Source organism: Narcine bancroftii, chromosome 4, assembly GCF_036971445.1.
Source record: "Narcine bancroftii isolate sNarBan1 chromosome 4, sNarBan1.hap1, whole genome shotgun sequence".
Lineage (NCBI taxonomy): Eukaryota > Metazoa > Chordata > Chondrichthyes > Torpediniformes > Narcinidae > Narcine > Narcine bancroftii.
Window position 1 is genome coordinate 33,316,550 of NC_091472.1, and position 27,409 is coordinate 33,343,958.

Sequence of the window (27,409 nt, forward strand, 5' to 3'; positions counted from 1 at the left end):
CCTCTCAACCTTATTTATATCCTTCCTATAAATTGGAGACCAGAACTGCACACAATACTCCAAACTTGGCCTCACCAAAACCTTAAACAGTCTCAACATCACTCCCCAGCTTCTATATTCTATGCTATGATTTATAAAGGTCAGCATACCAAAAGCCTTCTTCACCACCCTATCTACATGGGAATCTACCTGGAACGCTGAACTGTTATTCCAAGATCCCTCTGTTCATTAGCATTCCTCAATGTCCTCCCCTTCACTGCATACATCCTATTTTGGTTATTTTTCCCAAAATGAAGCACCTCACACTTATCCACATTAATCTCCATCTGCCACCTTTCAGCCCACTTTTCCAAACAGTCCAAATCCTTCTGTAGTCCATGAAAACCCTCTTCACTATCCACAACTCCCCCTATTTTTGTATTGTCTGCATATTTACTCACCCTGTCATCCACTTAATGAACTACTTAATCCCTCCTCTAATACTAAGCGCAGGTGTGTGTAATGTATATTTAAGATTAGAAATGTTCTTTGGATCACAGTCCAATCTCACTGGTTGCAGGCAATTCTTGTACTGTGCACAGACGTTAGCATTAACAAAGTTCACCAGTCTTTGGTGCTTAACAGGCAAATGGTTACCACTCAAGAGGGTTCTTGCTGGTTTTCGGAGAGAGATTCCTTTTCCAGGACATCCGCAACTGATTCCTTCTCAATCAGTCTTGCTGATGAAACTTGCCCCCTTCAGGGTTCTCCAGATGATCCTCTTTCTTTCAGGTCACCTTTCACACCACCAGTCTTCTCCTTGGACCAGGCAACCTTCCAAAGTTTGCCAGCTTATCCTTCTGGAACTGATTTATGTGTCTCTCCTCTCTGTTTCACACCCTCCCTCTCTGAGAGCAAAACTCTTCTCTTCTGCCTGCAAAGATCACATGCTCTCCCAGGCAAGCTGCTGTCGATACTTCGTTGCCTCTTGCAAAAAGCACTCTGCAAAAGTCCTGCAATTCTATGTTTTAAAATGTGTGTGTGCAATCTGGTCTAACAATTCCTCCCAAACCACCTCTAAATACTCTGTCACACACATATGATAAACTTCTGATGCTTGTGAGCCACAAGACATGGACATTTTTACTCTTGCATGCATATTTTGTCACAAAATTGTATATAAATATTAAGAAATACATGTATGTAATGATATTTATTTGCTCTAAAGGTTGTCATAGCCGAAGGGTGGTATTGGGACAAGCTCCCACTGCTACACAAATGCTTTTCATGGCATGTGTCTCAAACAGCCTCTGACAACCAACTCTAATTCCTGGCCTTCATGTGTGACAGAGTTCTTACGCCCAGTGGAACTGTTCTCACTGACAGGAGAAGGGGCAAAGGCAGAGTACTGGCATCTTGAAACCAGTTTCTCCAGGCAGATGGATGTCATTAGCCACAGATGGTAACTCATCTAGGAGAGGGAAAACTTTGATTTCAAACCTCTGTTGCATTGTGACTATACCTGCTCATGGAAAGGCTTTGGGAGTAAACCCTGGGGAAATATATAGAGTCAGAATCCCAAAGGCAGCTGACTGTTGTACCCAGAAATGGCACAGCAAGTCCTGCGAGGCTGCTGGCACCAAATTGTATCAACTTTTGTTGATCCTTTGGACCTGTCATTACATGGAGAGGGGGGGGGGTCCCACTGCATGGCAACAGACAGATCATATCAATTCTGCCCTGGCCTTTGCCCTTGAGAGCCCACTCCAACTTCACTTTATAGTTTTGGACAAACACCGGAAGCAACAAAGCCACAGGCGACATTGCTCAACAAACCAGTGACTACCAGAGGTCAATACCCATGGTACATCACGACCAATGGAGGGCGCAGACACATAATAATATTTATTCATGTATGTGGTTTTTAAACAGCTAATTTGTATTGGTTTCAATAATCAAAAAGTACATATATACATTCCAAATATTTTCAAAACCCTGGCTGATCATTGTGTGTCTCCATCTTGGTTGTGAGTCATTGAAAATCCAGCTAATATGTTGTTAAGGCTGTACAAATTAGCTCTGTCAGGTGTTGATTTGTAAGGATTGCATGATGCTTAGACTTCATGAAATTCATTACAGGGTATAGTGTGAGGGCAGCCAGGGCATCAGGAGCTTCAGTGGGCGGACATCCTGGATCACAATAACACTCCACTAACTTCACTGCCAGTAATACAGCCACACATGCCACAATCACACGATCGGAAGCCACACCCACTAAAACTACCATTGTTTGCACTGGGTTGTACGATTCCTGGCTCAGCCAACGTATTTCCATGAGTCACATATTATATGTTGAAGAGTCATACGTGGCTCGTGAGCCGTGGTTTGGCTACCCCCACTGTAGCCCAAGGTTCTTAACTGCAGATGGTGTAAACAGGAGATAGATGAGAACAGAGAAGAGAGAAAAAACAATGCTGAAACTATGTGAGATGCAAAAAATAGCAATTACTGAAAATATGAAGAGGTTAGGACTTTATTCATTGGAATGTAGATGGTTGAGAGGGGATTTGATTGAGGTGTTTAAAATTATGAAGGGAATAAATAGACTAGGTGCAAGTAGACTCTTCCCCCTGAGAGCAGGGGAGGCTGAAACAAGAGGGCACAAGTTGAGGGTAAGGGGGCAAAATTTTAGGAGAAACATTAGAGGATGCTTCTTCACTCAGAGAGTGGTGGCTGAATGGAATAATCTTCTGGAGGAAATAGTTGAGGCAGAGTCAATTCTTTCATTTAAGTGGAGGCTGGATATATACATGGATAGGAGGGGGTTGAAGTTAGTTAGTTATGGGCAGAGAATAGGTGGGGGGGATCTAGTGGAGTTGTTTGAGTGAACCGGCTTGGATTTGAAGGGCTGAGATGGCCTGTTTCCCTTCCATAAACTGTTATATGGTTATATGAAATGAAAAGAAATGTTGAAAATACCCAGCAGCTGAGACAGGGATAAATGGACATGATGTTATAGGTTGATGACATTGCGTACAATGTGGCCAGTACAGATTTAAACTGGAAAGGGTAGATATCTAAAATTGTTGAAATCAATTTTGAGTCCTGAGGGCTGTTACACATTAAGAATTTTTCTTGGTTTTCAGCATCCATAGTTTAAAAAATATTTTTGACAGTGTGTTTCTGGTCTGAAAACTTCCAAGCTAAAGTCACATTTTTTTGACGCTCCTGAATAGAGGTCCTCACCAAGTTACCCTCTCTCAATCCCAATTCCATATTAATTGAACTCTAATTTGGGCTTGTAGATAGGTACAATTCAAATGTCATCTATAAATTTGTCAATGGTTGTTGGCAGAGCCACAGATGACAATAAGCAAGTGTTCAGGAGTGAAATAGATTAGCCAGCTGAGTGGTGTCACAACAACAACCTTGCCCTCAACATCAGTAAAATTAAGGAATTGATTGTGGACTTCAGGAAGGGGAAGCCAGGAGAACACAAACCAGTCCTCATCGAGGGATCAGCAGAAGAAAGGATAAGAAGCTTCAGATTCCTGGGTGTCAACATCTCTAGGACCATCATTTCAATGCAATTATGAAGAAGGCTCACCAGTGGCTATATTTTGTTAGGAGTTTGAGAAGATTTGATATGTTACCAAAGACTCTTGCAAATTTCTACAGGTGTACTGTGGAGAGCATCACTGTCTGATATGGAGATGCCAATTGTAAGGTAAAACATCATGAGATGGGAATGTGTAAGGAGTTACCCTGTACAGGGCTGTAACAAGAAGGGGAGGTGTCCTTGTACTCCTGTTAGGTAAAACATCATGAGATGGGAATGTGCAGGGCTGTAACAAGATGTGAATGCATCCTTGTACTTACAAGATAAGAGAGACATTGATGGATTGAGAGGCAGGAAGCTAGCAGGGAAAGGATAGCAACAGTTTTAGTCATTGGACAAGTAATGATATGATGATGTTCTAAGCACATATCCAAGGGTATAAAAAATCACCATTTTGCTGATAACGGCAGAATGCATTCTCCGACTAACATGGTTAGTTGCAAGTGTTACAATCCGGTAATAAAGAACAAAGAACCCTGATTTCGACTCAGCCTGGTGTTTGTCTCACTCATTCATGAACAAAGCAGACCTAACACAATGCACAGGATAGGAGGGGTGTGAACTCAGCCACCACCATCATGGGCATTAGTCTTCTCTCCATTAATTACATCTTTAGCAGGCAGTTCATCAAGAAAACAGCTTCTAACATCAAGAACCCACACCACCCAGGTCACGCCCTTTCCTCATCATCATCAGGGAAGAGGTACAGGAGCCAGAAGAGACACCACTCAACGTTACAAAAATAGTGTCTTCCCCTCTGCCGTTAGATCTCTGAATGGACAATAAACCTATGGACACTACCTCACTTCTTTCTCTTTTATTGCTGCCGCAAAGCAACAAATTTTATGACACATGTTCATGACAATAAACTTAATTTTGATTATTTATGAATCATTCGACTCACTGAAGATAAACATCTGACCATGAACCAACATTTATTTATGATAGCTGTCATGTTACAGTAGTTATGGTTTGATGATCCTCTTATCATCTGCCTTCAATTAATGCTTTTCTATTAAATGAAATGCAGACTGCTATGACAAGAGCTGAGATGCATCAATAGTGAGCTATCACTAGGCTATGGACAAAGTACTGGTAAAAGGGATTCGAATAAATAGTCAGTATGGGACATGGTGTATTTGTTGCTGTATTTTATAACTTTCTAACTTTATGTCTCTTATCTGCAACAATATCTTCTCTGGGGAAACAATAGTTTACTAATTACTTTATCACCAAGATGCTGGAAAGTACATCTTCAGTGCCCTATTAGACATTAATTTCTCTCAAGTGAATTTGGCATAGTTGATGTCTGAAGGAAAGCTCTTGAATTCTTTGTAATGAGGATTTCCATGGATTCATAGTGTTACGAGCCCAGAGGACCCCAAAACCCAGCAGCAACAGATATTCACCAAGACAAATGGTTATTTAAACAAAAGTTGCTTTTAATTATCTTTAAACATGAAAACAGGATCAAACTTTATCTAATCACTATTACCTTAACTAGCCTAACTTAACCCCCTTCTAATTCTAAGCGCACGTGCGTGTGTGTAAATTTAGAAAAGTTCTTTGACTCACAGACCAATCTCACTTTTCATTCCTCCAAAATCACTGGTTGCAGGCAATTCTTATACTGTGCACAGAATTTAACATTTATGAAGTTCACCAGGCTTTGGTGCTTGAAAGGTAAATGTTTACCACTCAGAAAGGTTCTTGTCAGTTTTCAGAGATAGATTTGTTGTTCGGCTGGACACCCACAACTGATTCCTTGTAACCAGCCACTTCAGTGTCTTGCCGAAGAAACTTGCCTCATCAGGGTTTTCCAGATGGTCTTTCAGGTCACCACAGAGTTCCTTTTTGTTTCTCTTATTTCAAGTGAAATATTAGGCAGCCAGTCCTCTCCTCTTGTATGAACCACAAGGGTTTTGACCAGGCTGAACTAAGAACTCACAACTTGTCTTACAATTGGGGTTTTTCCACAAGCTTGCCAGCTTGTCCTGTCCTAGTCCCAGCTGCTGCTGAACAGTAAAACTGCAGAACTCAATCGTCCCTCTTTCTCTCTGCTTGCAGAACCACATGACCCTCTTAGAACAGCAAGTTTCACTCCAGAGAGTCTGCGGCGCCGACAAGTTCTTTCATTTGTTGCCTTTTTGTAAAGAACAAACTATTAGTGAAGTCTCTTGGGCTCTCTCCAAAGCTTTTGCAAAGATTCTTGGAGCCAGCCTATCTAGCATGAGTAGAGCTTCAGTATTTTAAATAAGATCTGTTTTAAAGTGTTTGTATGTGACCTACACTAAAAATCCTGCCCAAATTTATCCCCAAAAACATATCTATAATCTGTCACAATAGCTATTCTCAGGGCACCTTGGACCATCAAGTTTGTGGTCTGATCAATGACCACTCACAGACACAAAGCATGTAATCAAAAGCTTTATTGATCAGAAGACCCAGACATGCCTCTACATATTGCTGGCTCACATACAAGACAGGTTTGAGGGAGGAAACTAGGTCTATCAGCTTTTATTAGGTGTATAGAGTGAATAAAAGCTCTCACAACTGGAGGGAGAACGTGTGCTTTTATTAGCTTATAATTTCATGAGGGTAGGGTCTTACAGTGGTCTTCAGAAGGGCTTAGGGTTTAGGTGGGAAACCAAAGTTATATATGGGTAGATGGGAGTGGAGCCAGCCATCAGCACAACACACTACCAGTAAATCTCAGTTCACTACAGACACCCCTTCGTGCAGAATTTATGGTCTATGGATGAAGACATTGATTCAGAAATTTTTTTTTGAAAAATATATAGTTATTTACTAATTTACAAATTTACACAATCACCAGGAGGTTCTGATGGTGTGCCTAAGCACAGGATGGCTGTGGGCTCCTTGGGTTTCCTGGTCACCTTTATGAGGGATGAGAGGTGGGCTGGGTCTCTGGCTCAAAGGTAGAGGGGGATTTCCTCCTGAACGGATTCCCTGAGGCCCTGACTAGGAGAGGCGAGAATGAGCTCTGCAGCTCATAGGGCACTTGAGGCAATGGACCCTCTGTTCCAGTGGGTGCCAGGTCCTTGATGGCGATGGTGTCTTCCCTGTCATCTGGGTACTACACATAGGCATATGTGGGATTGGCATGGAGCAGTTTCCACCAGGGTGTCGGTCTTGCTTCTTCTCATGTGCTTCCTGAGAAGAACCGGACCAGGAGTGGTGAGCCAAATTGGGAGTGTAGTTCCCGATGTCAACTTTCTCTCCAAATTGAACAGCAGTACGTGAGGAGTAGAGTGGGTCACTGTACATAGTGGCAGCTGGATAGAATGGAGTGCCATAAGAAGAACTTCCTGCCAGCGTGAGTCTGGAAGGCCCCTTGACTTGAGGGCCAGTTTGACAGCCTTCCAGACCTTGGTATTTTCCTTTTCAACCTGCCCGATCCCCCAGGGGTTGTAGTTAGTAGTCCTGCTGGATGTGATGCCCCTTTCCAGCTCTTCGATCATAAAGGATGAGCCCTGGTCTTTATGTATATATCCAGGATACCCGAACAGGGTGAAAATGGAATGTAGGGCTTTTACAACTGATGAAGTGGACATGTCTGGACCTGGGATGGTGAACAGGAAGCAGGAGTACTCATCAATGTCAGAGAGGAAGAAAGTGCTCCTGTTCGTGGAAGGGAGAGGTCCCTTAAAATCCACACTGAGCCGTTAGAAAGGCATGGATGATTTAATCAGGTGCGCCTTTGCGGGCCAGTAAAAGTGCGGCTTGCACTCTGTGCATACGTGGTCATTTCCCTGACATCTTCCAGGGAGTAGGGCAGATTGTACGCCTTGACAAAATTAACCAAGTGGGAGAGGCTGCATGAGGCTTCTGATTTTAAGGACCCTCCATTCCAAACCATTTTTGGGAGGAGGGGACCAGAATACTCTAAGGTCACACTTTTAAGGTGACACAGGAAGTCCAGACCCAACAGCTTCAGAGTACACAATTCATTAAGTACATCCAAGTTTAAATTCTCCCCCTCCCCAAAGGACAAATGTTCTATACAATGTTCTTGAATACAAGTAGAGTGTGAATGAGATGCAAGGAACATACGATAATTGGAAGGATACACCTTTAGGTTGTATTCTTGTACAGTCCATAAGTCTATGAAACTTTCAGTAGAGCCTGTATCAATTAGGCATTTAGTGGAGTGTCTGTTTAGCTTTACACACTATGGAGTTACCAAGCTGGTGAGGACTGTCCTGATCTAGGACCATCGAGGCTAGGACTCCATACTCCTTATTTGAATGGCCCCCACCACTCTGGGTTGCCCACAGGAAAGATGGCGTTGACCTCGTGGCACAGCAAGATGGCCACCCTCCTTCCTCTTCTGACAATGACAGCGCCATTTGAATTTGAGTCATTGTAAGATTGTCGCTGAGCCTTTTTGCACTGTTTTCTCACTGCCACACTCCTTCAGCATGAGGCGCAGCAAGTGGGTTCAGGCGAATTTTAGGGCTGGAATCGGATCTGGGAGTGGTGCAGGCTGTGGACTTCCCTAGGCTTCCCCTCGCCCAATGTCCTATAGCCAGGCAACGAGATCAGGGGTGCTGGCTCTTGCCACAGAAAAAGCACTCCCTAGCTTGGGAGCACTCCCTAGTACAGGAAGTGGCAGCCGTTAAGGCAGGGATAGCAGGAGCAGCCGGTCCTTGGAAGGGGTCACCTGGGCAAGAAAGTTCACTAGCTTCGAGGTTGTCGTTCTCAAGCTTGGCCTGTTCCAGTGACTTGGCCAGTTCAATGTGACTAGTCAGGTCCTTTTTACCCAACTCGAGCAGTTGCTGCCTCATGTACCTTGAACAGATCCCATGACTAGAGAGTCCCAGATCTGTTATTCCTCATGAACATGGCTCATAGACACTTTGTACCTGCACTTCTTGGCAAGTGTCCACAGATCCAATAGGTAATCGGTGATGGTCTCTCCTGGCCACTGGCGAAGTAGAACGAGTCGGTCCCTCGATTGGACCTTGTTTTGCAACTTCAGGTACTGATCCTTCAATGCCTCGATGGCAGCATCATATGTAGAGCAGTCCCTAATGACTGCATACCCTTTAGTTCCTACCCTTGAAACGAATGCGGACCTCCTGAGTTCATCGGTGTGGAATTCGTCTCTGGTCATGTTCAGGTAGGCTTGGACACAGTCTAGCCAGTACGTGAACTCCTCAGCTATGTTGAGGGACAGAGGGTCTGTCAGCAGCGTGCCAGGCTTGAGCAGCGGTTCTATCGTCTAATAAAATTGTAGTGTGAATAAAAGCTCTCATGACTGGAGGGAGAACAAATGCTTTTCTTAGCTTATAACTGAGGGTAGGGTATTACAGTGGTTTTCAGAAGGGCTCAGAGTTTAGGCAGGAAGCCAGGGTTATACATGGGTAGGTGGGAATGGAGCTGGGAGACAGAGCCCCCCTTGGGAGTGGGGCTTTGGGTGGCAGTACCCCCATTTGGAAAATTTTTGAAAATTTTCACACAGAATTACCAGTTTAAAGCCTCTTTTATTGCATTTCAAACTAAAATCAGACATTACAAAATATTAACATTTTTATTATCTTTATTAACTTTGAAAATACTTATCCTTACAGTCAATTTATTCTTTTCCTTCTCCATGCCTTTTTGTTACCTTCATGGTCTGTTCACTGCTTTATTCCACCTTGTTCCAGTTACAGTGAACACCGCTGCCTTATTCCACCTTGTTCCCGGTTACAAAGAACACCACTGCTTTATTCCACCTTGTTCTGGTTACAATGAACACCGCTACTTTATTCCACCTTGTTCTGGTTACAATGAACACCGCTACTTTATTCCATCTTGTTCCCGGTTACAATGAACACCGCTGCTTTATTCCACCTTGTTCTGGTTACAATGAACACCACTGCTTTATTCCACCTTGTTCTGGTTACAATGAACACCACTGCTTTATTCCACCTTGTTCTGGTTACAATGAACACCGCTACTTTATTCCATCTTGTTCCCAGTTACAATGAACACCACTGCTTTATTCCACCTTGTTCTGGTTACAATGAACACCGCTACTTTATTCCATCTTGTTCCCGGTTACAATGAACACCACTGCTTTATTCCACCTTGTTCTGGTTACAATGAACACCGCTACTTTATTCCACCTTGTTCTGGTTACAATGAACACCACTGCTTTATTCCACCTTGTTCTGGTTACAATGAACACCGCTACTTTATTCCATCTTGTTCCCGGTTACAATGAACACCACTGCTTTATTCCACCTTGTTGTTGACTTTCAAAAAATGCTGGCCGCTGCTGATAACTGCTCTCTCCCCATTAAAGCCCTGCTCCAGCCAGGAGCCTGAGGTCCTCTGCACTTCTGCTCAAAGATAGCAGTGAGAAGACCAATGCGCCCCAATCCAAGCTCCTGATTGTGGAAATAATTCATAAACACAAAAATGGATTTTAAAAACGCAGAAATCCACGGAAATGAGGAAATTTCACATGCCCGGATAATGGCATTATTCTGATAGAATTCTGGTTAATAATGGCAAAATTCAATACACTTTCCTAATCACCTTACCTGTCAGATCTGCATCCATCAGGGACATATTTATGTGGCTCACTGAAATAACTTAATCTCAACCTTTTGCTTTCAGCCACTGAACTAATTTTTAATCCAATTTGCCACTTTTTCTTCTCAATTAATTTGATATTTTAAACTTAGACAACTTGCAAAAATACACATCAACATCAAATTCACATCAACATCAAACTCTTGCTGACATTGCTTGATAGCATCTCAAAAAAATTCAATTAGATTTGTAAGACACAAATGAGCTGTGACACACCTGTGTGGAAACACTTAAGCTATATGTATCTCTAATGCTGTCCTAAGATTTTTTTTTCAATAATTTGCCCACCTTTTATGTCAGAACTGCTGACCCACGTTACTTGGTCTATGTCCTCTTCATCCTTTAAACAAAGCATCAATGCAACAATCTTACAACCTTCTGGCATCTCACCTGCAGCCAAAGTGCATTGGAAATTTATAGTTAGACCCTGTGCTATTTCTTTCTATGTTTCTTTTAAGAGCTTGGGAAACATTTAAAAGGTTCTGGTCATTAATCCACTCTTAAAGATGCTAAATGTTTGATGCTTGTCACCTTCAAATCTTTAATGTCCACCTACTCAAGGCATTATGATAAAGATCATATTGTCGATCAATGGATATCTTATTAGAAAACTTAATTCCAAGATTATTCTAAGATGTTTGATGAACTCTAGATATTTTATTCCCAACCATATGCAAAACTATAATTTTAGACTTTTAAGAATTTATTTATGTTGTAAACAATCTGCCTTCAGAAATTATTGTCAGCTACAAGATGGTAATATTATAAATTTTAAAACTGCATGATTGTCAGAAATGATTGCCTACTGATTATAATGATTCTTTAATTATCTTCTGCATAAAGCATGTTTTTACATTATTTTGTATTGACTCACAACCCTCATCTCAGTACTCTTGAAGGCAGTGGTTTTCAAACTGCTCCCCTAAACTCACATTCCACCTTAAGCAATCGCTATGCAATAAGTGCTCTGTGATTAGTAAGGGATTGATTAAGGTGGTATGTGGGTGGAAAGAAAAAGTTTGAAAACCACTGTTTTAAACATACCTAATTAACTCGTTATGTGCACGGTTTCATAATTCCAAAGGAAATGGACCAATGACAATTTTTCTCAAGCAAATCATTTCAGTCTAGAGCAATGGTTCTCAACCTCTCCTTCCCACTCACATACCATCTTAAGCAAATCTTTATCAACCACAGAGCACTAATGGCATACAGATTGTATAAAGTGGAATGTGAGTTTAGGGGGCAGTTTGAAAACCACTGCTCTAAGGGGTGAAAGCACATTGTTGTGTAAATTGGTTATCTCTTAAAATATTTGAGAAAATTTACAATCTGGCAAAAGTTAAGTAAATAATTCAGAGTTTTTATTCCCTCTGAAGAATAAATAGAATATACCTTCAAAGTTTCTGTGGAGTTTGCCTGAAAGTGTTCTTGGATGAGAGAGTCAACATTACAGAGGTACTCTGGATTCAGGGTTGGGGTTTGGCAATGTAAAAACTGCCACAATCACAGCACCTCTACCATTTCTGCACAATATCCCAACATCACTATAAAATATCCACTTTCCAAATCCCCACTTGCCTCCTCCATCTACACCCACTAATGATAAATGGGAAAGTAGATTATTTTGTTTTTAAAGGATTGCCCTATGGTTTCTCAGTTGTTGAAAATTCCGTATTTTACCTGGATCGGCTGTCTAATTGACCACCTTCCAGGAGGAAAAAATAAAAAACAAGGATGTCCTGTCGAATTTGAAGTATAAAGCTTTGAGGGATGCCTCAGCAGGGTAGCTGAGTTCCCTTTCAAACATTCACTGCAAAGCCAACTCATTGGTTACCTTTAAAATGAATATAATGAATCCAATATTAAGAGGGTGAGGAGCGTGTGGGGGAAAAAAGCCAGTCATTGAGGCACTCAAACAGGGATGTGGAGGTCCTGTGTAATTCTTGTAAAATAATACTTCCATTTCCAGAGCGGTTTATATTTAGATAATTTTAGGAGTACAAGTGAACTTAGTCCAAGTCTGGTATCATGCATAGACTAGTCAAGGAGGTCAGATGGTCAGAATTCTATATCTGAAGGCCATTAATGAATTACTACAATCCCGTAATTTTATTTGTAGTCCACATTGCCAAATAAGAGTACACCCTGTTCTGCAAACTCAATTACTTTGGCACTGTTTGTAAAGGAATAAACAGCATTAAATTTATCTACATGCATTTAAGCACTTTTGAAACACATGCAAGTTTCATGTGCTGTTATGGAACAAAATTGGAGAAAAGATGCAAGCCATGTGCAGCTTAAAATCATAAGATGGGAATGAACTATTTGTCTAGTGGCCAACTCAGAAAGACCCTGAAGACCCAGGAGCAGTGGAAAACCTAGACACACCGGCTACAGTATTAGAGAGCTTAATTAGACTTTCAATTACCTAGAGAATTTAGAAACTTGTGGCCAAAGCTGAATTCAAAAGCAACTATCACAAATTATTCTAAATGTTCATTATTATCCTCCATTAAATTTGTTTAACAATTGGATTCAAAACTACACCATATTTTGTAGGGGGAGGGGAACCAGAGTGATAGAGCAAATAGTGAGGTGGAGAATAGTAAGGGTCATGAGAGGACTGCATGTAAAGACAGAAAGCAGAGGTATGTACATGATAGAAATGATCTCGGATGCATCTATTTCAGTGTGAGGCAGATGAGCTAAGGGCATGGATTTGCACGTGGATTATAGCATTATTTCTATTAGTGAGACAGTTGCAGAAGGGGCAGGATTGGCATTTTAATGTTCCGGGGTTCCGGTGTTTCACACATGATAGAGGGAGAGAAATGATTGGGGGAGGATTGTCATTGCTAGTCAAGGAAAATATCACAGCTGTACATAGACAGGACAGCTCTCTGGACTCACCTACAGAGGTCATATGGGAGTGATTTTATTATAGAGTGCCCAATAGTCCGAGAGAATTGTAGGCGCAAATCTATCAAGAGATAGCAGACCATTGTAAGAAACAGGAAGTTGTGGTAGTAGGAGATTTTAACTTTTCACATATTGAATGGGCCTCTCAAAGTGTAAAAAGACTGGATGGCTTGGAGTTTGTCAAATGTGTACAGGAAAGTTTTCCTAATCAATATGTAGAGGTATTTACAAGAGAGGATGCAGTACTTGATTTCATCTCAGGGAACCAGGCAGATCAGGTGATAAAAGTCTGTAAGTGAGCATTTGGTTCCAGTGGCCATAATGTCGTAGTTTCAAGGTAATTGTGGATAAGGATAGGTCCAGTCCTTGAGTTGAGGTTCTAAATTGGATAAAGGCCAATTTTGTGGAAATGAGAAAGGATCTCAGAAGAGTCGATTGGAAGAAGCTGTTTTCTAGCAAAGATATGTCTGGCAAGTGGAAGGCCTTGAAAGGTGAAATATTGAGGGTGCAGTGTTTGCATTTTCCTACCAGGATTAAAGGGAAAATTAACAGGCATAGGGAACCTTGGTTTTCAAGGGATATTGGTGATATGATTAAGAAGAAGAGAGTATGACAAGTATTAGCAACAAGGAGCAAATGAGGTATTTGCAGAGTATGGAAATTGTAAGAGAACACTAAAGAAAGAAACTGGGAAGCCAAAAAACAAGGTATGAGGGTGCTTTGGCAGATAATGTGAAGGTAAATCTGAAGGGTTTCAACAAGTATATAAGAGTGAGAGGGTAAGAGTAAGAGCATAGAACAAAATTGGCCCACCAGAGGATCAAAGTGTTCAACTATGTGAGGGGCCTCAAAAAATGGGGAGATCTTAAATAGTTTTTTTGCATCAATATTTACTCAAGAAGCTGGCATATTGATAGAAGGGAAACAAATGGAAGTGTCATGAAACATATGGAGATTAAGGAAGAGGAGGTGATTGCTGCCTTATAGCGAATAAAGAAAGACAAATCCATTGGACAGGATATGATATTCCTTCGGACTTTGAGGGAGACAAGTATTGAAATTGTAGGGGCCCTGAAGGATATATTCAAAATATCCTTAGAAATGGGAGAGGTGCTGGAGGATTGGAGAGTAGCTCATGATGTCCTGCTGTTTAAGAAAGCGTCCAAAAGTAAACCAGGTAATTATAGGCCAGTGAGCCTAACGCCAGTAGTAGGTAAATTACTGGAAGAAGTTCTGAGAGAAAGGATATGGGTTTATGATGAAATTGTACAAGGCATTGGTGAGGCCAAATTTGGAGTACTGTGTACAGTTTTGGTCACCAAATTATAGGAAAGATATAAACAAAATAGAGAGAGTGCAGAGAAGGTTCACGAGAATGTTGACAGGATTTCAAGGTTTGAGTTACAGGGAAAGGTTGTGCAAACTGGGGCTTTTTTCTCTGGAGCGTAGAAGATTGAGAGGGGACTTGATAGAGGTGTTTAAGATTTTAAAAGGGACAGACAGAGTAAATGTGGATAGTCTTTTTCAATTAAGAGTGGGGGAGATTCAAAATAGAGGGCATGGTTTAAGATTGAAGGGGGAAAATTATAAGGGGAACATGGGGGGAAATTTCTTTACGCAAAGGGTGGTAGGGATGTGGAATGAGCTTCTGACAGACGTGGTCGAGGCGGGATCATTGGTTACATTTAAGGAAAGACTGGATCGTTACATGGATAGGAGAGGACTGGAGGGGTATGGACCGGGTGCTGGTCAGTGGGACTAGGAGGGTGGGGATTTGTTACGGCATGGACTAGTAGGGCCGAACTGGCCTGTTCTGTGCTGTAAGTGGTTATATGGTTAGATAGGTATTTGGACAGCCGTGGGCTGATTAAGGACAGTCAGCATGGCTTTGTGCATGGTAGGTGGTGTTTAGTATTCTCTTAAATTTTCTATATTCTGCAAGAACCTCATTTGTAGAGTTTTTCAAGGAAGTTACCAAAAGTTATCAAGAAGGTAGATGAAAGAAAGGCTGTGGATGTTGTCTACAAGGACTTTAGTGAGGCCTTCGACAAAATGCCACATGGGAGGTTAGTATAGAAGTTTAAGTCACTGGGTATCCATAGAGTGATTGTAAACTGGATTCGAACTTACCTGAGTGGGAGAAAACAGAGTGAAAGTGGATGGATGCTTCTCAGTCTGGAGGTCTGTGAAGGGTGGTGTGCCTCAGATATCTATGTTGGGACCATTGTTATATATTGTCTATATCAATTATCTGCATGATAACATGGAAAAAAAGATCAGCTTTTGCTGATGACTCCAAGATAGGGACAGTGAGAAAGATTTTCAAAGCTTGCAGAGGGTTCTGGACCAACTGGGAGAATGGACCAGGAAATGGATGATGGAGTTTAATACACATGAGGTATTGCATTTTGGAAGGGTAAATCAAAGAAGGACATACATTGTAAATGGTAGGGCACTGAAGAGAGTGGAGGAGCAAAGAGTCCTGGGGATACAGGTACATTGTTCCCTGAAGGTGGCGTCACAGGTGGACAGGGTTGTAAAGAAAGCCTTTGGCATTTTAGCCTTTATAAATCAAAATATTGAGTATAGAAGTTGGGATGTTATGTTGAAGTTATTTAAGACATTGATGAAGCCAAATTTGGAATATTGTGTACAGTTCTGGTCACTTAGCTACAGGAAGGATATCAATATGATTGAAAGAGTACAGAGAAGATTTATTAAGATGTCTCTAGGTCTTCAGGAATTGAACTACAAGGAAAGATTAAACAGGTTAGGACTTTATTCCTTGGAACAATGAAGAGTAAGAGGAGGTTTGAAAGAGGTTTACAAAATTATGAGGGTTATAGAAAGAGTAAATGTGAATAGGCCATCTGATGCAGTGGGTGCGGACTCAATCGAGTTTTATAGTTGGATGGGAGAGGTCTGGAGGATTATGGAATGGGAGCAGATTATTGGGATTAGCTGATCGATGGTCAGCACAGACTAGAAGGGCTAAATGGCCTGTTTTCTGCGCTATAACATTCTATGGTTCTACAGAAAGAGAAAGAGGAAGAAAGCTAATTGGGATGTGTCCTGACCGCTTGCACAGATCAACTGGAGGACATATTCACTGGTATTTTCAATCTCACCCTGCAACTTGCCACAGTTCCCATCTGCTTCAAAAAAGTTATTGTGGTAACTAATCCCAAAGAAAAGCTAAATAATGGGCCTAAATGTCCACCATCAATGAAGTGCCTTGAGAGGCTGGTCATCACTCACATCAGCTCTAGATGATCAGCCAACTTAGACCCACTTTAATTTGCTTTCCATCCAAACAGATCCACAGCAAATTCCATCTTCCGGGCTCTCCACTCACCCCTGAACACCAAGCACACCTATGTTAGACTACAGTTCTGTCTTCAATACCATTGTGCCGAGCAAAGTCATTCCCAGACTTTGGAACCATATTCTCAGCACACCCATTGCAACTGGATCCTTAACATTTGCAATCAGTAAAGAAGGGTAATATTACGAGTGATCACACTCAAAATCAACGCTTCTCAAACATGACCACCCAGTCTCCACTACATTCCCTTTACAGCCACAACTGTACAGCCAAATACCATTCTAAACATCTTCAAATTTCTTGATGATGCCACTACAGCAGACTGGATAACAAATAATGATGAGACAGAATACAGGAAGGAGATTTTAAATCTAATGGCATGGTGCTGAGATAACAACTCTCTCTTGACATCAATCAGATGAAAGAGATAATTGCTGACTTCAGGTAAGGGGGAAGAGACCACAGCATGGTCCACATCAATGGCACTTGAGTGGAAGAACTAGATAGGAATAAACATCTCCAATGACTTGACCTGGGACAAATAAGTTGATGCAACAAATACGAAAGGGCACCAAAGCCTCTACTGTCCATCAACACTAAGGAAATTTCAGCAACTTCGACAGGAGCAGCAGCAAAGGGATACTCATTTTGTGCATTGGGATCTGCTTGCTCAAGATTAAAAGCTACAGAAGTTGGGAAGTCCAACTCAGAACATAACACAAGCTCCTCTCCCCTCCAATAGAAAGAACAATGGGATCCTATTTATGACATTCCATTCAGAGGCTTTGTACACAATATGATTCAAATATTTGAAATTAACAAAAGGAAAGACATGACATCTGAGATCATAGCTGCCCGAGAAGTAATGCTAGTCACAAAATTAGCTTTTTCTCCTATAAAGTGTAATTTTAAAGACCAATCTAAGCCTGTAGAAGGATCAGGATAAAAACATAATGCTGGAGAAGCTCAGCAGTTCAAGCAGTGTACTTGTGGAGCAAAGATTAACATACATAACCCATGTTTCGGGCTTGAAAACTATTGATCTTGCATTTAGGCAGATTTACCAAAATATGAACTTGCATCAGTCATCATGTATATGCTTTCAAAACCTGAAATTGCAAATGAGCCCAAAAAGAACTTCAAAGTTCAAATTTATTGCAGTGAACATCACATATTGCATCACATATAGGCCAGGCAGATTTCTACATAATGGTAGTGCAAAAAATTGTAATCAAGAAAAGAGAAATACAGAAAAATAATCAGTAATAAATAATCTGCAAAGTAAGAGCCCTTAAATAAGTCTCTGAGTCTGGTGGTGGCAAGGTACCAACTGTTCCAGTCAATGCAGAGCATTCTTGTGGCTGTTCCCCTCAACAATAAATATACTGGGAGTCACAAGATGTAGAGGAGCTGAACGGACGGACCCCACAAGAGCTCCTTAACACAATCCTGTAAAATTGACTGAAAAATGCTAGAAAAAGAGAAAACAAAGCCCAAAAATCATTACAGCTTGGGTAAGAAGAATAGACCAGCCCTCCCGGAAATGGGGGAGACCGACGGGCAGAGACAAGTGCCTTTGGAGCAACCGCACCGGATAGATGGGATGTATGAAGAGCCTGACATTATGATAGGGGGCCTGGGGCCAGCAAACAGCAGACCAGCACCGACGATTGGCAATGTGATGAGCATCGTACAATTACCAGCTAATAAAATTGAGACCCTAGACGGGAGGGCCCAAAAGATAATGGGTTGGCAAAGTGAAGGTTGCTCTTGCCACTCTAACCAACCGCATGGCAGCCGACAAAGACAAAATGGAGGTCGTGGAAGACATATTGGAGAAAATTGAAATGATACAGATGCCTAGAAAGTGGAAAGAGAGAGACTGCTGGACAAACTGGATTCACTAGAAAATTATAACAGGCGGCAGAAAGTAAGAATTGTGGGGCTAAGGGAAGGGGTGGAGAGACAAGATTCGGTGGGATTTTTCAGGAAATGGATCCCGAAGATCCTCAGAATAAACGGGTATAACGAGCCCATTGTAATTGAGAAGGCCCACTGAACCTCTGGTCTCCGACCAGAACCGAACCAACACCCACGCCCGGTATTGATAAGACCGCAAAAATCTTAAGACAGGGAGATGATACTCCACGTGGCCAGGGAACATGATGGATCATAGATAGACTAAGAACCAAGGATCATCTTTTTCCCTGATTTGTGTGGCACTGGTCAAGAAGAGGAAAGAATTCAATGTCATTAAAAGAACCAAAAAAATGGGATATGCCCTATTGTACCCAGCGACATTATGCATTGATAATGCCAGGGGTGAAAGAAAATATTTAAAAGGTCCCTGAGAGGCAATGGAGCTGACACAGAAAATGAAAGGAAGACCTGAAGGGGAGATGGAAAAGCAAGGAAAATTGAATAAGGGACAAAGGGCATAAGGGATAAGGAAAATAATGAGATATCCTTTTCCTTGACAGTTTTTGTATAATGCAAAAATGGATAACAAAGCAATATAGCACATAATTTAAGGGATGTAATAATAATAGGAGGAGAGAATGATAGTCGATGTAATTATTGTAAATATATACAATGAGGAGTGGGAAAGATAACCAAATAGAAGGTTAAAAGCTTCAATGAGAACAGCAGGTGGGCCGGCTTGAAGGGGGTCAATGGCATCAAGGGATTAGCTATTGGTGCCAAAATAAAAAGGAGAACATTTAGTAAATATAGAGAAGAGATTTGTTGCTTTTTTCTGTCTTTTCTCTTTTATGTTTTTGTTTCAGCGGAGCCGCCAATGTGAAGGAAAGAAATACTTGAAGTGAGGCATGCACACAGCTGTAGAAGAACATATGTGGGCTTCCAGAAACAGATAAGCATAAACATAGATATCAATGAATAAGATATTAAAATTTGTGAGTATTAATATAAATGGATGGAATGAAAAAGAAAATGAGTTTTGGCCCACCTCAAAAAATTAGGGACAGATATAGCGTTTGTACAGGGAACACATCTCAGAAAGTATGAACATACCAAACTAAAAATAGATTGGATGAGACAAGTAATATCGTCTTCATATAATTCCAAGGCAAGGGGGGGGGGGGGCAGTAGGCATTTTAATAAATAAAAATGTTCCAGTATGATGAAGGAGGTAGTAGCATATCCAAAGGGATGATATATAATAGCACACTGTCAGATCTACTCAGAGGCTTTGTCATTTAAGAACCTTTGCGCACCAAACACAGATGATGAGCTATTTATACAAAGGGTCTTTCTTAAAATAGATGGAGGTCAAAACAATTTTTTAATTGGAGATTTTAATTTTTGTTTAGATCCTATATTGTACAAATCCACACAGTCACTCACAAAATCTAAGGCATCAAAAGCCATGCTAGCATATATGAAGGATCTAAACCTAATAGGCACCTGGAGGCGGTTACATCCCTGCTATGCTCTATCAATGACTCCAAAGCCATAGAGTGAGGAACAATAGGCTTTGATACACTTTAGACTTTTAGCTGGCCTGATTCCAAGTGCTCGACTGAGGACAGGGAGAGGGAGATCAACCTTTATTCCCAGGTCACAAGGGTAGGAGTTACCAGGGAGCAAGTCACCAGTGGGGGACAGGCCAGCTACCCATTGACAGTCATATATACACACACTTGTATCACAACATTCACCCCCTCTTTTAAAACAAAACCCCGCTGGGTTAAAAGTCCTAGAGACTCAGCCAGTTGGGTGGTCACCTTTGCCTCTGTGACCGGCACCATTGCCGGTCATGTGTCTGGAGGCTGGCTCAATAGGAGGTGGAGCTTGGCTGTATGTGGAGGCAGTCGTGGTGGTAGGAGCAGCTGGAGTAGGGTCCGGGGTGTATGGCGTGGTGGGAGGGGATGGGTCACTGACTTGCACTGACAGGGGCAGTATTGGTGTAGGTAGGACCTGGGTTGAAGGGGGTAGGGGGGTCCAGCAGGCCAGGCACACGCCAAGTCCCAGACGAGGACCGTGTCCTCATGGCCATCCAGGTACACCACTTAGGCATACTGAGGGTTGGCATGCAGGAGTTGCCCTTCTTTAACCAATGGGTCAGATTTATTGCCCCTCGCATGTTTCCGCAGCAGGATGGGTCCCAGGGATGAGAGCCAGGGTGGTAGTGTAGTTCCAGTAACTGACTTCCTAGGGATGGAAAACATACGTTCATATGGGGTTGAGTTGGTAGCGGTGCATAGTAGAGATTGGATGGCATGGAGTGCTTCTGACAGGACTTCCTGCCAATGGGACACCACCAGGCCTTTTGATTTAAAAGTCAGGAGGACAGCTTTCCAAACTGTGGCGTTTTCTCTCTCTACCTGGCCATTCCCCCGAGGGTTGTAACTGGTCGTTCTACTAGTGGAAATGCCTCTAGCCAACAGGTACAGCCGCAGTTTGCTGCTCATAAAAGAGGACCCCCGATCACTGGATGTAATTTTGGTACCCGAAGAGGGTAAATATGCTGCGGAGCACCTTTACGATGGTGGCTGAGGTCATGTCGGGACAGGGGATGGCAAAAGGGAACCTGGAGTACTTGTTAATGATGTTCAGGAAATAACTGGACGAGGGCAGGGGCCCCTTGAAATCGATACTGAGTCATTCAAAGGGCCTTTATGAAGTGCGACCTGTCGGGCCAGAAGAGCTGTGGTTTGCACTCCGTGCAGACCCGACAGTGTCTGTTTAAATAACCTGGCAAATCAATGGAGTAGGGAAGGTTCCGTTCTTTCAAGAAGTGGAACAAACTTGTGAGTCCAGGCAAAGGTCATTGTGGTGGTATTGGAGGTGGCTGTACTTACTCTTTGTGTTGTGTATTGGATCTCCAGACTTAAATTCCTGTGATTTGGCTCTCAGTGGCTTCTGGATTTTATTGTTCATCCATGATTTCTGATTGGGGTAAACCCTGAACGATTTGGTGGGGAGACATTCATCCACAACTGTTTTGATAAAGTATGCAGTGGCTCTGGTGTAATCATTCAGATCCTCAGTTGAGTTTTTCAACACTGGCCAATTCACTGACTCGAGGCAGTCCTGTAACTGTTCTACAGCCTCCAAATTCCACCTTCTGGCTGTCATCTCTGGAGACTCTCTTTTTAGGGTCTGTCTGTATGAAAGCAAACAAGCATAGCCAGATGATCCAACTTACCAAAATGCAGTCTCAGGAATAAATGGTAGGCCTTCCTTATCTTGGTGTAGCAGTGATCAAGTGTGCTGAGATATCCGGTACAGCAGGTTACATGCTGGTGGTAATTGGGTAGGGATTTCTTGAGATGGGCTTGGTTAAAGTCACCAACTAGGATTTGTAGTGTGATGGGTAGGCCATTTCTTGTTGATAGAGCACATCATGCAGCTCCACAAGTGCCTGTCTGTAATCAGCATTGGGAGAAATATACTCCATGGTAAGAATCACTGATGGGGACACATGAGATAGATAGAAAAATCTGCATTTAATCGAAATTCAATCAAAGGCAATGAAGCAGGAAGTTGACATTACCCCAAAGTCCATGCATCAGGCTGTATTAACTAAAAAGCACACACCGCCCCCTCCCTCCGCCAGGATTTGGAGATTTCTTCACCAAATTTGGAAAACCCAGGTCTGTACACCAGAAGGAGATTAGCTGATTTTCTCAGGTGACTTCAATGTCAGTGCAAACCTCTAGCAAGGTATGATCAACATAGAAGTAAGACCATAGGATATAGGAGCCATTTGGCCCATCGAGTCACGCCACCATTCCACGATGAGCTGAACCATTCTCACTCTCAGCGCCACTTTCCTGTCTTCTCCCATAACCTATGATACCCTAACTATTCAGATATATATCAATCTCTGCCTTAAATATACCCAGCACCCTAACCTCCACAGATGCTTTTGGTAGCAAATTCCAGAGAATCACCACTCTCTGGTTAAAGAAATTCCTCTGCACCTCTGTTTTAAATTGTGTTCTTCAATCCTGAAGTTGTGCCCTCTTGTTCTTGATTCTTGTACCATAAAAATAAAACTTTGCCACATCGACTCTGTCCAGGTCTTTCAACATTCAAAATAGTGCCAAACCGCAGGCAAGGAATAACCCCCTGGCTCCTACACCAGCCTCTAATTATTATAATGAGACCTAATGTCTCCAATAATAATTACATAATTATACAATTAATTATAAATAACAATTAACCATGTAACATTCGAACATTATGCAGATATTATTTTCTTTATTTGTCATAAGGCCAGAGGTTACTAGCACATAGCCTTGAAAGGAGTAATCTTTACCACTACTCTGTAGTCTGTGTAGAGGGCAAAGTACAAAAAAAATAACAAATAAAGATAGTTTAGACTTGTCAAAGTTCCTTCAACTCCTTTAAAAGACAGACCTTGTTGGTGGGTCTGTTCAGAAAGCCAGTTTTGGTCTTGATCTGAACATGATGTACAAGTCCCCTTTTGTTGAAAATAGTTTCTACGATTTTTACAGTTAGACAGGAGTTTAAAGGTGCTGAATCGTCAACAATGACGATGAAATCTCCTGGTGTAAAGTTACACCTGATGTTGGACCATTTCTGATGCTTCTGCATTTGGGGAAGACGTACCTTAACCCATCTTTTCCAAAATAAGTCCAACATATACTGGACGTCTCCACCTGCAATGAGCATATATGTCTTTCTTATGATCTGCCCTGGTGGCATCAATGGCATGGTATTAAGGAGCAATGATTCAACAGGTCAGATGTGATCAAGTGAAAGAACTATGTTCTGACAATGGTACCAAATTTGTGGGAGCTCAATGCGAGTTGAAGGAGGCAATTGAAATCTGGAATCAGGGTCAAATCCATAATACATTACTATAGAAAGGAATTAGTTGGATCTTCCTTCCTCCCACTGACCACACCTGGCCAGTTGAGCATTGGTTTGGGGTAAGCACTTCAAGATCATTTGGATCCATAGAAGCCTTGGTGATTGGACAACCATTGAGGATAGCCTCAGCTTCACATAAAACCATGTGAAGTCCCTCCTCATCAAGACTTTGTACATTTAAGGTAGACTTGATAACCTGGCACACTGATCTCATGAACCTTTCCCATACACCTCCTTAGTGTGAGCCAGTGGGAGGAAGGAAGATCCTTCTTGAGGGCCATTCCAGTACCCATTAGATCAGCATAGCTATGTTTATTCTGGTTTAAAAATCATTACCTTCATTTAAAGTTTTTAATTTTAAATTTTATTTACAGCATGCTACAACTCAATTCCAGCCTGTGTCATCTGAATACACCCAAATTAACCTACAACCCCATATATTTTCGAGGGTGAAGAAAACTGGAGCACCTAGGGAAAACCCCTTTCACGAAATGGGGAGAACATGCAGACTTTTTACAGACAGCATTGGATTTGAACCTGGCTAAAAAAATAAACAATTGAGTCCTCAAGCATGATACAGAGACTCAGATAGAGGAGTGAGAGAACAGGGATAACAGAGGAGGAGCAGATGCATACACCTGGAGAAAAACAATATAGAAAATACATATTCTGTGAGCTTTCAGATTCACTGAGAAGGATACGAGAATTTCATAAAGATCAGCATATTCAGGGCATAAACATAAAACGTAAGATATCCTTTTCTACAATTTCATTTCTAGATAATTTTAAGATCTCCGATGAGCTCAAAATATTATGTACTCTATCATAAGTAAAGTTACAATGTTACACTTTTTAAATTTATTGATATTGCAATCCATCTGTTGGAGAATTTATGGATAGCAGCTAATAGTTATAGAATTTAACAGCATGGCAACAGATTCTTCAGCCCAACTTGTCCATGTTGACCAAGCTAATCCTATTTCCCTGTATTTGACCCATGCCACTCAAAACCTTTCCTTTCCACAGACGTGTCTGAATGTCTTTTCTTTTTTAACTTGCCTCTATCATTTCTTCTGGAAGCTTGTTCGAAATACCCATCATCCACTATGTGAAAAGGTTCCCCTTAGGTCCTTTTAAAGCTTTCCCCTTTCACTTTAAATCTATGTCCTCTAGTTTGAGATTCCCCTGCCCAGGAAAATTTCTATTAACTATTAACCTTATCCATGATTTTATAACCTTCAACCTCCTATGCTCATGGGTGAAAAGTCTCAGCCTATCCAGACTCCCTTTATAATTCAAGTCCACCAGTCCCAGTAAATGTAATAGTTGATAACATGTAAAAGTAGATCCCCCTATCTTTGGCCTAAAAATCTGTTATTTTCCATATAGCGCCTGTAAAAGTCGACACCTCCCCCTTATTTTTAGTCCTTAATGCCCACTCACCAGAGCTCCCAATGCCCTGATCTCACCTTGGCCTAGGCCACACGCCCACCAGATCTCCCAATGCCCTAACTATGGACTCTCACCTAGACTCCAGTCACCTGTCCATTGAAGATCCAGATGCCCCCACTGCATGCTCTTGGCTAGGCCCCAGTTGCCTCCCCACTGGAGCTCCCGAAGCCCTAACCACGAACTTTCGCCGAGGCCCTGGCCGTCTACTCAGCTGAGGTTTCTAAGCCCCGAACGCAGACTTACCAACTGGTCCTGGCCACCCACCCACCCATCCAAGCTATCAATGCCCGACATGGACTTACCACCAGTTCCGGCCAGCCACCCATCCAAGCTCCCAATGCCTCGAATGATGCAGATACTTACTGTGGTCAAAAGTTGTAATAGTCAACCGTCTAAATTTTACCCTAAAAATTGGTCACGTTTCAATGATTTCAACATATATATGGTATTTTAATCTTTTCAGCACTCCTTCCAGCTTAATGATATAATTCCTGCAGATAGGTAACTAGAAATAGGCACAGTACTCCAAATATTTTTCTCACCAACATCTTGTACAGTTGTAATATTGTCTTTTCTCCTCTATTCAAAGCCTTGACTAATTAATACAAGCTTGCCAAATGCTTTCTTCACCACCCTGTCTACCTGCATTACCACTTTCATGGAAACATGTATAAAGTTTCTCCATTCTACAACACTCTCCACGATCCTACCATTGACTGAGAAAATCCCATTCCTGTTTATTCTACAAAAATGCAAGACTTTGCACTTGTATGAGTTAAATTTCATCTGCCGTCCCTTGGCCTACATTCATTTAGTTCTAAAAACACACCAAAATGCTGGATAAATCCAGCCAATCTTTTCAGTGTGTATCGGAGACAAATATATATATTGCCGACATTTCAGGGCTGAGCCCTCCTTCAAGAAATTATTATCCATTATTGTTGTATTATCAGATAACATTCTTCACTGTCCACAATACCAGCTATGTTGATGTAATTGCAAACTTACTTAACCATACTAACTACACTGTCATCCAAGACATTAATGTGGATGACAAACAATAGTGGACCTAGCACTGATCCCTGTGGCACACAACTGGTAACAGGCCTCCACAGTAACAATCCTCCACTGCCACTCTCTGATATCTACTGTCAAGCAACTTCTGCATTCAAATGGCCAACTCAGCCTGGATCCCATCTGAGCTGAATTTCTGTACAAGCCTACCATGTGGAACCTTGTCAAAAGCCTTCCTAAAATCCATATGGACAATGTCTATCATGCTCCCTTGTCAATATTCTTGGTCACCTCTTCAAAAAACCCAATCGTGAGACATGATTTCCTATGCTCAAATCCATGCTGATTATTCCGAATTAGAATTCACCTTTCCAAATCCTGACCTCAGAATCCCCTCCAGTATCTTAGCCATAACTGACATTAAGTTCTCTGGTTTGACCTTGCAGACTTTTTCAAAAATAAAGCTGATTGGCCACCTCCTGGTCTTCCACCATTTCACCCATATCTAATGATGATGCAAATATCTCTGCCATTGGCTTCAGCAATTTCTTCCTTAGCTTTGTATGACATTCTAGGATACACTTGACCAGGCACCAGGGATTTATCTTCATGTGTTTAAGAACCCCAACAGCTCCTCCTCTATAATATTTACTCTCTTCAATACACCTCAATTTACTTCCCCAAGTACCCTAGGATCCATGTTTTCCTCTGTGTTAATTCAGATGATAAATTCTCATTTAAGTCCTCATTCATTTCCTATGGCTCCACACATAGACAACCTTGCTGATCTTTAAAGAAACTAATTCTCTCCCTAGTTACTCCTTTGCCTTAATATACTTGTAGAACATTTTAAGATTCTCCTCAACCTTATTTTCCAAAGCCATGTCATACCCTCTCTTAGGTGAACTCCTATGCCTTGCATACTCTTCAAAGGAATCACTTAATCTCACATGACTTTATGCCTCCTTCTTTTTCTTTACTCAATATCCCTGGTCATCCTACATTCTTTAATCTTACCAGTCTTGCCCCTCTTCTAACAGGAACTGCTGTCCCTGAACTTTCCCTTTCATTTCTTTAAAAGCCTTCCAGTTGGTAAATGTCCCTTTACTTGAAAACAGCCTCTCCCAATCAATGTATATAATGCAAGATTATAATTTTATAAATTAAAAATTGTGTGTTATCAGAAATTATTCTGAATGCTGACCACATTCATTCTCTAATAAATCTTCGGTATGTAGTGTAATTTCAGATGTCTTTCTGTGTCATCTCTGTACTCACTAAAGTCAGGAGCCAAATCATTGTTAGAGTTTTCTCCAAAACTTCAAATATAACAGTGTATTTACTCTCTGGCCAAACTTAAATAAACTAACTGAAGAAGTGTAATAGTTTAGGGTGTTTATTTCCTGGGAGCAAAGGGATCCTTCAGACCCATTTCAATTACTGTGACTTGCTGTCTTGACCTTGGACTGGGAAGAAAATATGCTGGTCATATTCTTGATTTGGCTCAGACCACTAAAGAGCTATCAAATATCAATGACCACTTCTAATCAAATCCTCACATTATAGCCTCTGTCTCCAAGATGCAATAATAGCCTATTTACTCTTCCAACCATACCCAAGCACTAATT

The 27,409-nt window shown here is 41.6% G+C and overlaps 1 long non-coding RNA gene across 4 annotated transcripts in view; it reads right to left on the reverse strand.

Annotated features, from left to right (window-relative positions):
• LOC138760441 (uncharacterized) overlaps positions 1-27,409 on the reverse strand; it is a 217,856-nt gene that overhangs the window by 133,418 nt on the left and 57,029 nt on the right. Inside the window, exon 3 of one of the 4 annotated variants that reach the window (XR_011355605.1) lies at positions 21,622-21,841. The exons of 2 other annotated variants lie outside the window; for them this stretch is intronic. This is a non-coding gene — a long non-coding RNA (uncharacterized lncRNA). Of the gene's footprint in view, positions 1-21,274; positions 21,842-27,409 lie in introns of all 4 variants that reach the window. One more of the 4 variants, XR_011355604.1, reaches the window with a different exon arrangement.